This window comes from Thermobia domestica, chromosome 7 (genome assembly GCF_964235325.1).
Source record: "Thermobia domestica chromosome 7, izTheDome1.hap1.1, whole genome shotgun sequence".
Classification (NCBI taxonomy): Eukaryota; Metazoa; Arthropoda; class Insecta; order Zygentoma; family Lepismatidae; genus Thermobia; species Thermobia domestica.
Genome location: NC_137460.1, coordinates 195631292 through 195644807, shown reverse-complemented (window position 1 = coordinate 195644807; position 13516 = coordinate 195631292).

The following is a 13516-nucleotide window of genomic DNA, read 5'->3' as shown; positions in this document are numbered from 1 at the left end:
TAGGATTCGATGCCATGATTGATGTCCAGCATTCGATGCCCGAAGAGGACAATATTTAAGAAGAAAGAAGATGAAGATAAGAAGAATTTATATGTTAGTTAGGGTTGTAGGTTATATGTGGTGAATAGTTCTGTCGTGCTGATTTCATATAGTTTGATTACAGCCAGTATATGGGGCTATAACCATATCTTGGAATTCTTTTCCAGTCTACGGACGCTTTAAGCTTAAATAACTTAAAGCTCATTTTTCTCAAACTGAAATCAGTACCCTTCTTGTGCAGTCTAACTTTACTATCTTTGGTTAGGTAGATAGTATTACACCGTTTTTTTCTTTTCGCGTATTAGTCATGTGTGATATTGATATTATTTTCTGCATTAGAGGAACATACATATATACAGGTCTACATTGGATTATGAAATATTTATTTATTTGATTATGATTTTTTTTATACATATCTAAGTTTTGATAATCTGTGTTAGTGATAATTAAATTTAGTATTATTCCTACCTTTCATTTCCCTTCCCTGAGCACTTAACGAACTCCAAACTAACACATGTCACTCACAATGCAAGCACTAATGTTTATTTTTCTTTTTCTTATTTTCCATCTTCCCAGAGACGCTGTCGCCATATCTTCAGGTTACCTAGTAAACTATATGAACTGTCTCAGGAACGCACACTCAACATTTTGCAGTTTGTGCTCAAGGATTAATTCAGAACAAACATTATGTTACACAAAGAACTCTCTTACCTTTAACAAACATTTTTTTGGGGGGACTTTCTTCGATATTTTTTTTCTTTCTTTTTCTACTACGGAAAATTAAAATTTTCGTGTATTTTAATTACGATTAGGGGGTGTGAAGTATCTGTCTATTGGAAATGAAGTAACTATGTATTGGATATAAAGAAGCATGAACTTTTGAAAACTTTGAAAGAAAACTTTGTTTAGAAGTGTACATTTTCAGACACATGTTGTAAATGCACATTTGTTAAATAAACTCAACTAGCTTCCTTCTTTCCTTTCCGCATACCTTCGAGCACAGCCTGATACTTCCCGATTAGGTCATCATTCTTGAATTGATCAAAACCACGAAGAACAGAACAACAAGGGGTATTCAATACACGATTGGAACAGGTGCAGGATCATCGGAGAGAAGCGGATCCCACCATTGGAGGACCACCGACTCCACAAGACAAAGAGTACCATTCTGACGGTTTATCGCCGCAGACACCTTCAAGTTTGTCACCAGAGTAGTAGAATGAAGATGTAGAAGGACATTATCGTAAATAGGCATTATTGACGCCCCTTGCAGTTCAACAGGATTAAGATCCAGATGTTGACTGTCTCCGGCTAATCCAGACTTCTCCAGAGAAAGATATTCATCATTCCAGATGACCAGGATGACGCCAGCCCTGTTGGATCTCTCAGGCTAGTGCTCATCCTTTATCTTTTAGTCATAACCTTTTCTCTTTCTCTCACCCTTTTCCCCAACTAGTCATTTTCTAAATTAGAAACATTTGAATTTTATTTAAATTCAACCACAATTTTACAGTTAAGTACCGTGTTGTGCATCAGTTCCATCCCCATTTGATTGTACTTATTTATTTCAAATTCTGAGCTATAACTGATGACTCAGCACCGGCACAATATACATAGTCGCAGTGATCGTGAAAAAACACACATTCAACAGTATTTAACTAATAATTTCCATCTTCATCTTTATGTCCTTCCTTCGCACACTAGACCTATCAGTCAGACCACGCCTGACGTTGTCATTACTTCTCTGAAACTTCTTTCAGACTGTCAACTACGAGTTTTGGACTCGATTGGGGGCAACCATCATCCAGTAAAACTCACACTAACTCGAGGACAACGTCCACGCCAAGAAATCGCCCCTCGTCATGTTCCGAGATATGATAAGGGTAACTGGTCTCTTTTCTGGCAGGATCTTGAACGCATTCTTCATTGTGAAACGCCTCCAACTAATCAAACTGAGTTGCTTTCATGTGTTTCCACTATCACTAAAGCTATAGAAATTAGTGCTCAGGACCATATTTCGACAGAACAAGTGCATACGCACAGGCCGAAATTACCGCCAACCTACATTCCACTTATACAGCAAGCTCGAAAACATCTACGAGAATATTATAGAACCGGTAATGATGCATATTTACGCCTACATCATCAATGGTAAAGAGCTGTTCGTAACTATCTCGTTGCTTATAAACGTAGAAACTGGATAAGAACTTGTAACAACTTATCCGAGGAAGCTCATCCTTCTCGCTATTGGAAGCGGTTTCATCAGCTTGTTGGCAAAAGCACTACGATAACCTATCCTCTCATAGCAGACGGTACTCCTCTCTATTCTGACTCAGAAAAAGCAAATGAATTTACTGCTCAGTTACAGGCCGTTTTTGCACCATCGGCTGCTTCCAAACGTTGTGAACGGACAGATATATCTTGTCTTCCTGCCTTACAACCTTCCACGAAGCATGTCATTGACCCAAATTATCGTCTTACTTAACCCATCACAGTCAATGAACTCCATACGGCACTAGCACGGAAAAGAAATACAGCACCTGGAATCGATTCGATATCCTACAGACATATCAAAGAAGCTCCGCCATCACTCCTGCTACTCCTAGTAACAATATACAATTTCATCCTTAAATTTGGTTTCTACCCTTCAGATTGGAAAGTCTCCAAAGTTTGCATGTTTCACAAACCTAATAAACCTATACATTCAGTAACGTCTTACAGACCCATTCAGCTCACCTCAGTATTCAGTAAGTTACTGGAAAAAATTCTCGTTTGCCGACTCCATAAGTACCTTGACACAACTTGTCTGTTACCTATACATCAGGCGGGCTTTCGCCTGGATTTTCCATAAATGACCAGCTACTTCGTCTCTGCACAATAATTACTAACCAATATAACAAAGCTTTACCATCATGTCTTATTATCATGGATTTAGAGAAGGCGTTCGATAAGGTTTGGCATTATGGCCTCATTAAAAAAACTGCAGTCGTTCAAACTTCCCGTGTGCTATCTCAGGTTAATATATTCTTTTATTTTAAATTGCATAGCTTATGTTACAGTTGGTACAGCACTCTCCTGGCCGATTTTTCCTCTAACTGATGTACTACAAGGATCAGCCCTCAGTCCTTTATTATATATCTTTAATGCATCCGATATTCCTTCTGTACCACGCAACGTCTTTATTTTTCAATATGATGATGACACAGCTTTTCTTGCCCTCGGCAAAACTGTACATCAGCTTAACATTGCTTTACAAGCAAAACTCGATAATTTCGTCAAGTGGTGTAAGAAATGGCACTTAATGATCAACTCCGAGAAAACACAAGCTCTAGTATTTCTACCGCCTAAATGTCGTTCCAAAGTCCATAGAAACCCAACTCTCTTACGCATAACTGTTGATGTTTACCCTGTACGCCCTTCCACCACTGCTACCTATCTAGGCGTGGTTTTCGATTCAAAGCTCAGCTGGAATGGTCACTTGAAAAAACTAACGGACAAGGCCAATCTTAGATTAAATCTTTTGCGACGCCTCACAGGAACAACTTGGGGACTTAAAGCCGATATTTTGCTTCACACTTACAAAGCATTCCTCCGTCCGATCCTTACTTTTGGGCATACCGCTTGGTGCAATGCTTCTGTTTCTTTTATGAAAAGCTCAGCATACTGGAACGACATGCTATTCGACTGGTGTATCGAATTAAACTTCCATATCCAGCGTGGCTCACGTATGAATATATAGACTTTCCTAAGATCACTGCGTATCTCGCACAACTTCGCCTTAGGTACATAACCTCTCGCATCCAAACAGGCCATCCGCTATTCTTGGATATACTTCACACTGACTCACTTACCGACGCAGCATATCGATACAAACACTCACCTTTAAATATCTTCATATCTATGTACGTGAAAAACGAACATCTTCCTGCGGCTGAAAGGGAAATATATGAATTATATGTCATTGATCATCATCTTCCTCATCTCTTTCCATCTTAGCACAGAGATCCTCTTCACTAACAAGGGCTTCCCAATGTGTTCATTAGTCCCGAGTCGCCTCGGGACAGAAGATTTAACCCTATATCTGTCTTACTAATATAAATCTGTTTGTGACGTGTAAGCACCTCACCTCATTTTTCATAATCATCATTATTCTTTATTCTATTATATTTATTATGTATTGTGATTTCTATTCGTATCTTAGCACCTCAATAATATATCTGCAATTTTCTGTTATTTATTATTTCAGAAACAATTTATGAATTTATTATGCATTTAATAATATTTGTGTTTATGATTACTGCACTTTGCCCATATATAATTACCTTGAACTCAATAGTGATACTCTAAACTCCATGCCAAAGAGAGGGCGTAACCCTCTAATGGCTGGGAGTGGGAACTTATTTTCTACATGATCAAACTTAATTGATGAATAAAGATTTCACTATGTTACCATATTCCTGTACCCCCAAAAAAATTATGAGATGAAAATTTCACTTTGTGGAGGATTAGTCTATGGTCGTCATTACCGTGTTTCTCGTCTGAGAGCACAGGGGAGGCACAAGAAAGTCTATGTTTTTGAAGGAGCTTACACTGTGAAGGATCGTAAAATCGACATCACCTTGCTTTTCTCTTATTTAGAACAAAGCGGAGTCATAGCTAGCTTTGAATATACATTCGACTTGAGGATACCCGCCTCATTAATAAACGGGTTCTCACTCTGAGTGGGAATACAGAACGCTATCATCAAATATCTAAGATTGTGAACAACCTCAGAAAAATGGACTTCTCATCCCTAGTGGGTGTGAAGTATATCTCTTAATCTATTACATTCATATATAGTTTTAAATTTTCCATACCGAGTACAACGATTTTGTGAAATTGTATGCATTTCAGTATAGTAAACTAACAGTGAGTATGGCTTCATCTTCGAGAGGATCACTGACTCGATCAGAGTCTCACCATTCTTTATTTGGTCAACCCGAAGTATTTTCTGGAAGACAACTCCCGACGAAGGAAGAAGTAGTTACATGCTACCTGTTCTACAGAAAAATGCTACCTGAAGAAGGGAAAGAAACACCTTCTACGAGAGATATTTTAAAATATGTGGCGAATGATCTTGTCAGTATCTGGAACAAATAATATTCCAGTCATTGGATATTCCAGCGTTTTGGGCAAACTTTCAAAGCTCATACGACTTGCCCAACAGCACCAAAAATATCCACCAGCAAAGCGCACATCACTTACATTCAAAACGGACTTCAGTAATTTCAAACAAGTATTAGGTATCTGTACTTGCAAGTGTGTTAGAAACCAAATAATACACAGACAGTAGTGTAAAGGCGTCATAAAAGTACCACATATTGAGTGGAATTTCTGTGTAGATCGGACGACGGGTCAGAAAATAGTAATCGGTTCGATTGACAAGATTGTTTCGAGTTCACTTCAGAAAAAAGCACAGAGGAAGGACCAGGAAGAGCGGTTTATTAAACAGCATTTCCAAAGCCTAACTACGACTAAAACTACTGCCTGCCAGTTGAACTTTATGGAATAAAATGAAGCAAGTGGTGTACCCTAGGAAGATGAATCACTTTATGAAGCAAACACATCCGACTCTGAAGACACAGATTCCGAAAAACGGGCAGCACAAAATAGGCATCAGTAACCAAACTTAAGCCAAATGATGGAAAGAACTGGCGTTAGTAACCGAGATGCTTGCAAATTTATTAATGCATGCCTGAAAGGCCTGAAACGGGATAAACCGGAAAATAAACTAGAACCAACAAAGTTGCAGACACAGCGAATTTATTAAAGAGACAAAGGTGCAGAATCTTGTTCGTTTGACTTCCGCAGGCTAATTTATGTTGGTTTTGATGGGCGCATAGATGAAACCAGACTATTTGGACAAGATGGAGGACAACTAACAAAGAAGGGGGATCACTACGTTATTATTGAATACCCTAGTGAGCAATACGTGGATCATATTGCTCCACAAATTGGTAAAGCAGAAGATATTTCAAATAAAATACTCACTGTTATACGTGAACCTGATTCGACAGCTACTTTGCGTGCTGTGGTATGTGATGGAAAGAATACAAGCAAGTAGTTAGGGTTGGTTACTTCTGGCGCAATTTGGGCCCTTTTTTGTGACCAGATTATTTAGACATAAAAACGAATGAAGCTCTACTATGCGCAAAAGTGAAGAACTAGTTTCTATTTTATATTTAATAAATGAAGAAGTGCATTACTTGTAACGAATTAAAACAATACCAAGAATTTTCTAGAAATGGTAACACAAGACGTAATGAGTGCAAAGCATGTCGTAATAAAAAGAAAAGAGAGAAATATAACAATAGTGAAATTGAAGAAGTAGATGATGATTTTGAGTTTAGAGCATTTGAAACATATATTCTCACGAAGAAAGAACTGAACTTAATACAGAAATACCCAAATATTCCTAAGAAGAGACCGGATGGTGTATCTCTGTTTTGGTGGAAGACCGTTAAGGACGGCATAAGATTAAAATGTATAAAGGAGTTTGAAATCGAAACAGCTCCAGAACCTGTTCCACAACATTTTAGAGATCGGTTTCCTATTCCTCAGTATAGACATTTGATTAAGCGAGTGATAAGTCTTACCAAAGTTGTTGCTAATAAAGGTTTTACAGTTACTGACAATGAGATTTTTATTAATGATACAGTGTTCGGGATAAAATATATTGTAGATGATAAGAGCATTTTCTTTCAATAGTTCTTGCTTTTACTTCTGGCGCATTTCCCCTCCGCCTCTGAGAACCAAAAATTTATGAAGCCGCCACTGTGCAATTTAACACAGATGGATACCCCAAAGTGAGATTGAATATGCTTTTATGACATTTAAAGTCATAAAAACTTACATCTAAAAACTTACAATCTAAAAACTTACATCTAAATCTACATTTCTTCTATCTTATAATGACCCCATGGTAGGGTGTTGATCCCATCCTTTAAAACACATCTCTTATCATCTACGGAAGTTAAAGCTAACTTATTCACTTCTATAGTGTACAAATCGTGCTTATAACTTCTAATCAAATTCATCTTCTTATAATATTCCCTTTGGCTAATTAAACAGTCCTTATATTTGTTAAAGGTAAGTTCTTTATACACGACACTCTTCTTAACACCTTTAGCTTTCTTACAACACTTTTCTTTATCGAACTTACATTTAAAGTCTTTATCTGTTAAATCTATTTGAGGTGCTTTTATACTGTACATCTTACTTCTTAAACCCACAAACTCTTCTATGATTGTGCCTTTAATTTCATCCTTCATCTTACCAAGTACTTTCTTATTGATTTGTGGCATCTTATATTTGTTATCTTTAGGGTAATCACTCGTGTCGAAGTAATCAATGTAATTTTTCATGTCCTCGTACACATCTTCTGTTTGGATATGGTATATATAACTATCGGTATCTGTATAACATACTTCTATTTTGCCTTGGTATTTTGGTTTCATCACATTGTAATGGAAGTCGTACATTAAATATTTCGATAGATCTAGAATTGACATACCAACATAAATCGGTTTGTTAAATTGCACTTTAACCTTGTTCATGTGAACTGCTACTAAATTTTCCGTAAAATCTGTAGTACTCTTATAATTCGGTTCTGCTACAAGTTTCTCGTATTTTTTCTCATCACTTACAAGTTTGATATTAACTCTCTTTCTAATATTCTCCATAGTCTTTCCAAAAACTGAATTGTTCATGAGCTTATAGAAGTCTTTTTCAAAGTCATTTGTTGCTCTAGTTCTTATCTGCGTGTTTAAATCAATATATTTCTTTAACCAATCTGATTGTTCGAACTCTATTACTCGATGAATCTTGTTAAGTTTTAATCCTAGTGAAAGACATTGTTTTAGGTTTCGATAGTGAATTACATATTTTTTTATCATATAGGGTTGTTAATAGCTTTGATTGTTTTGAACCAGGCGGATATATGTTTTGAGGAGCTAGTGGATAGTCTTTTTGATAGTCATGAAATTCTTTAGGATATTCAAGATCGACTTCTAATATATAACCAGTATCAGAATCATCAGGTATATTTGTGAAATCTATTTCTTCAATCTCATCTTCACTTAAAAATCTAAATACCTTATACGGCAGATATTGACTCATTGCCCATCCATACAAGTTATTGGCATCTAGATACATTAAGTAAGAATCTTCTTTGTTCTTATCATAATCTTCCATATACTTATTGTTTGCTTTTACATATCTTTTTGAACATTGACTAATCCCGCCTCTTATACCTTTCTCTACCATTAATACCATATCATAATCCCACAATAATTCTAACTTTATATTCGTCATCTTTAACATTGCATCCCAAGCTAAACCTGGTGCCGTCATATACCAAGCAGGATCAAGATCATAAGCTTTAAGACATGTTTCTCTAAAGTTCTCAAACACATCTGCTAACAATAATACATCTGTTTTCAAATATAAATCATGGTATTGTCCGAGATTCTTAATGCCAAAGGTTTCCCATACTTTCTTTGCATGTTAATAATCTTCATCACTTATATGTGTGTTCATAAGCTTGTTGAACAATGCTTTCTTTAGTGGTAATTTTCTTTCTCTAAACCTATCCCAATTGTTAACATAATCATATGGGTAAACACCTTTTCTTATTACAAGTTGAAACTGTTCTTGATTAGGATAAAAGTGTTGCGTATGTATTATTTGCTCAGGTTTCAAGTTCGATGACAATTTGTCTAGACTAGAAGCCATAAATCTAAATGAATCTACAAATTTCAATTTAATAGTTCCAACCTTTTTACTGAATGATATGTATCTTTCCTCGTTATTGGGTATTAGATCTATTTCTTCTTTATTACATCCAGGCTCTTTTATAAACAAGTGTGAGTCATATCCTGTCAAGTTATGTATGATCACTGGTACCAACTTTGGTACTTTAACTTTTAAATTGCAGTTATTACATAGAGATGCTACAAATTTTCCTGTTATATGATCGTGGTGCTTAACTTTATGATTTTCTTTAGTATACTCCTGCTTACAGTAATAACAACATTTAGACTCATTGAACTCTTTTCTCTGACTTTTTGTTAATGGTAATTCGTTATTTTGTTGTATATGTTCGATATGTGTTTGGCTTCTTTTGTTAACAGTCTTATAAATTTCTTAGCAGCGTTTTTACCTCTATACAAAACAGGATTGGATTTACTCCCATCGCTCTTTACTACATAATAACAAAATCCAGATGGCTTATGTTGTTGATATTTTTTCGTATATGGCTCGTTATCCGGATAACATTCTTTACAACCCATACCTTTATGTAACAAACATTCAAAATCAGCATAAATCACAAATGGCATTTTCATTATGTATTGGTAGTTTTTAAATTCAACACATATACCTTTTTCAGGCATTATTATTTTTACTGGCTCATTTAACGAACAATCTTGCTCATGTTTATTTAAAGCGTTTTGAGAGTAAAAGTATAACAAACATCTATCACATAAATATTTTCGAGCTCTCTTTTTAGTTAACTGTGTACATACTAGTCTGCTTAAATCCTTAATCCAACAATAGTGTGTTTTCACTTGGTCTTCATTTTGTTCTTTTACATATAATAAATTGACATGATTTTCTTGCTTATTTTGTGTGTGATGTAGTATATAGATTGATTAGTCTTTATCATATGCATAAACATTTATAGAAATATTAAGTAATTTTTCAGCTCTTGGAATATCGCATACTTTTACAGGAAAATGAATATTTTTTAATTTTTCTTCTAAGTATTTGACAGCTTGGTTGTACTTGGAAGGTCTTTGTGGATCTTTATTAACTGGGTATAGTGCAGAACAAATTGAATATAAGAAACAATTTTCATCTTCATTCTTTACATTAATTACTGCCTTTTTGTTTTGAATTTGTTCAGGTAATTCTATGTATGTTGATCCTCTATATGGTGTATATTTGGCGATTGCTAGTTGTAAAAAGTTAATGTTTATAAGAGCCCAACCAGAACCTCTAGCTTGGAATTCATCCATTCTTGTTCTTAATCTTTGTTTCATCTTAGTTATTTCTTCCTTTAGATTACTTGATCGTATTATTTCCTGGTTTTCAGTGTTAAAATAGAAGTTTTCAGTTTCTTCACCTTTCTTATATGTACAACTTATATAAAGATTAGCTTTCAATGAACTATGTTTACTTAAGCTAATTTGTAGTCTGTTTGATATAGCTTTAGATGTTGCAGTAATATATTGTTCAAGTGGATCTTGTGGTTTGTAATCTGTTGTAAATCTCCATGTTTCTAATCTTGATTTTAATGCATTGTTCTGGCGTTTTACATCGATTGGTTGTGGTTTAACTTTGATTCTCGGTTCTTCAAATACTCCTTGTTTAAAGGGGAATATATTTCTGATCTGTCTTCTGCTTTGTTCATCGTCATATTGTTTAAGAAGGTCTATCAGTTCTGCTTTTCTTAATCAGGAATATCTTCTGATTCCCCTCTCTTTACATTGGCGTCTTAACTCTACTACAGTAAATTTACTATAATTACTCATCTTATTTATTATATAGAAAATCTTCAATTTTTATCTTCACCGGGTTATTTCAGTTCATTTTCATTGCCCTAGTACAACGCTTAATATTGTACACCCCTGCCATTGTCTACATATTACGCGTTGTATAAGAACACGGCTTTTATGGGATTAACCCATCAAAGTCACATATACACATATTAAAATTAAATCATTTTTGCAAACTTACTCATCATCATCATCATAATCATCGCTACCATATTTATATTCATCATCACTACTCAAATCAGATGTTTTTTGTTGTGCTATTAATAATTCTTTCTCCTTTAACGGTATTTGCTTCTCTAGTAGTGCAGCTAAGAGTTTAAGATCTTCATGAATAAGGTTAAGTCTATCATGTAATAAATCGAATTCTTTCTTCATATTTATTATATACAAAACCAACAAAAAATGAAATAAATTTAAAAATCTAAGAATAAAAGCGAACATGACTAGTGCTAAGGAAATATTATATTACAAACCTATATTTGATTGTGTATGTAAATATTTAGATATTGGTGGTTATAATGATGAAGACAAAATAAACTTTAGCATCTCAATAGGTATGTTAGATCATTTGTTCAAGAAGGCCACTAAAGAAAACAACTCATTTCTTACACAAAACATTCTCTATGCGAACGTTATGAACTTGTCTGATGAGATATTAGATTCACTGACTGATGAACAATGGTTATCTATAGGTTATGATGATTATGAGGAGGAATATAACTATGATCACATTACAGAAGATTTCATACGCAAATATCAGGAGAAAGTTAATTTGAGCGAAATATATTTATGGAAAAAGTTATCGGAAGAGTTTATAAGAGAATTTGCAGATAAAGTTGATTGGGGGATTATTTCAGGAAGCCAAGACTTATCAGAAGACTTTATAAGACAATTTGCAGATAGAGTTGATTGGGGAGACGTATCGTATAATCAAAAGCTATCTGAAGAATTTATTAATGAGTTTATAGATAAAGTTGATTTTCATGCTATATCTTATAAAAACAAACTCTCTGAAGCCTTTATACGAAAACATGCAGATAGAGTTCATTGGTGGTGCTTATCTGGAACTCATCAATTATCAGAAAACCTTATAAGAGATTACGCTGACAAAGTAGATTGGGAAATGATTTCAATGTCTCAAACTTTAACAGAAGAATTTATTGCAGAGTTCAAAGACAGAGTTCATTGGCATAACATTTCAATTTATCAAGACCTCTCTGTAGATTTTATATATATATTTAGAAATTACGTAGATTGGAGAGCCATAATAAGAAAATATCATAATAATCCTGATTTAGGTGGTATATTGAATTTAGCATTCGATGTTACAACAGATGGTTTGTTTAACGCTTGAAATTGTACTTTGATGGATTAAACCATAAAAGTCGTAACCTTAATTATCAGATAATATCATACAAGCGATCTATACTGTTAATCAATTCTTCTTCGGATAGGGGGTGTCCAAAACTCATACCCTTTACCTTTACGAATCTCTTATAATCAAAAACAAATCAACAACAAACTCGTCGTCTTCTTCAATATCCACATGACAACCATACGAAACAACACAGCTGTATTTTTCTTTGACTTTGTTTAGGAGGTTGACGGAGTTTGGATCTTTGGTTTCTGATAACACTGACATTCTTGGGTACTTTTCTTTGAGACACTGAAGTCTTGCTTTGATGTTTCGCTGCTGAACCCTTCCAACCCAATATTTGTATGACTCGTAACGCCGAACCTGATCATGTTTGTCTGTGTCGTACTTGTCTACTATGTCTTGAAGCTGACCAGCCGTGAGGTTCTTTTTAACGATGATTAACTTGTGTACTTTCCCTGGATCTTCTGTATGTTCAGCTGCTATATCTCTAAGTCTTGTGTTTTCTATTCTTAAATCGTTCATTTGTTGTTCTATCTCTTCTACTCTTCTTTGCAACTCTTCTTGATCTTCTTGAATCTGTTTAAAATTAGAAACGAAATAGTCTTCGATGATTACAGAATATTTTTCGTAAAAGTCATGTGATATTCAAAAAGCAATAGCTAGAAAAATTCTTTTGTGCACATATGTTCCAGAAATTTTATTATTTATCTCGTTACCTGCAAGTTTTATTTCGTATGTTGAACATTTTAAGTGGAGCACATCTGCTCTATTTATTTTCTTGTTGTAATATTCAATAAGATTCTTTGAGTTAACCAATCGTAACCAATCTTTAAACGGCTTACCACCATCTTGACACAGTTTCGTAGCATTGAAGTATCCTGTACTCTTATCTATAATCAGTTTAAAATCACCATACAGACCATACCAATAGTTGTCCTTGATCTGATCATAGCAAATGTCATTTAAACTAAGAGAATTATCCTTAGTACTCATATTTATTATATAGAAAAACTTTATTTTTAACTTCATTTTCGTTACCAGCTAGTTTTACTGTGTAAGATGAGTTTTGGTGGCTTGGATGTAGGCCAGCTAATTTTATCATAATATTCCAGTAGTATCTTACTTCTTACTAATCTTAAAAACATCCCCACGAATACTAGCTCTGGAAATGTATGCTATGGGGGTATCGTTTCGTTACCCCCCTTATCTCGTTCAAACTATTCTTTTATGGCATAATAACCATAAAAGACAACATTTATATTTACACTACAACATTACTCTTATCTATCCAACTATTATGTGAATCATCAAACCCTAGCCATTTAACGTATACTTTATCACCTTTCTTTCTCAACACCTTTTCTACCAAGTATTCATCCTTATGTTTCGTCTTTAATAGTTCTGGTTCGTAAAATCTACCTTGTACATCCTCTTCTTCTAAATCTTTAATTCTATATGTAGGTGGATTAGATGGAATAACTTCGCTAATAACAAATACTTCTGT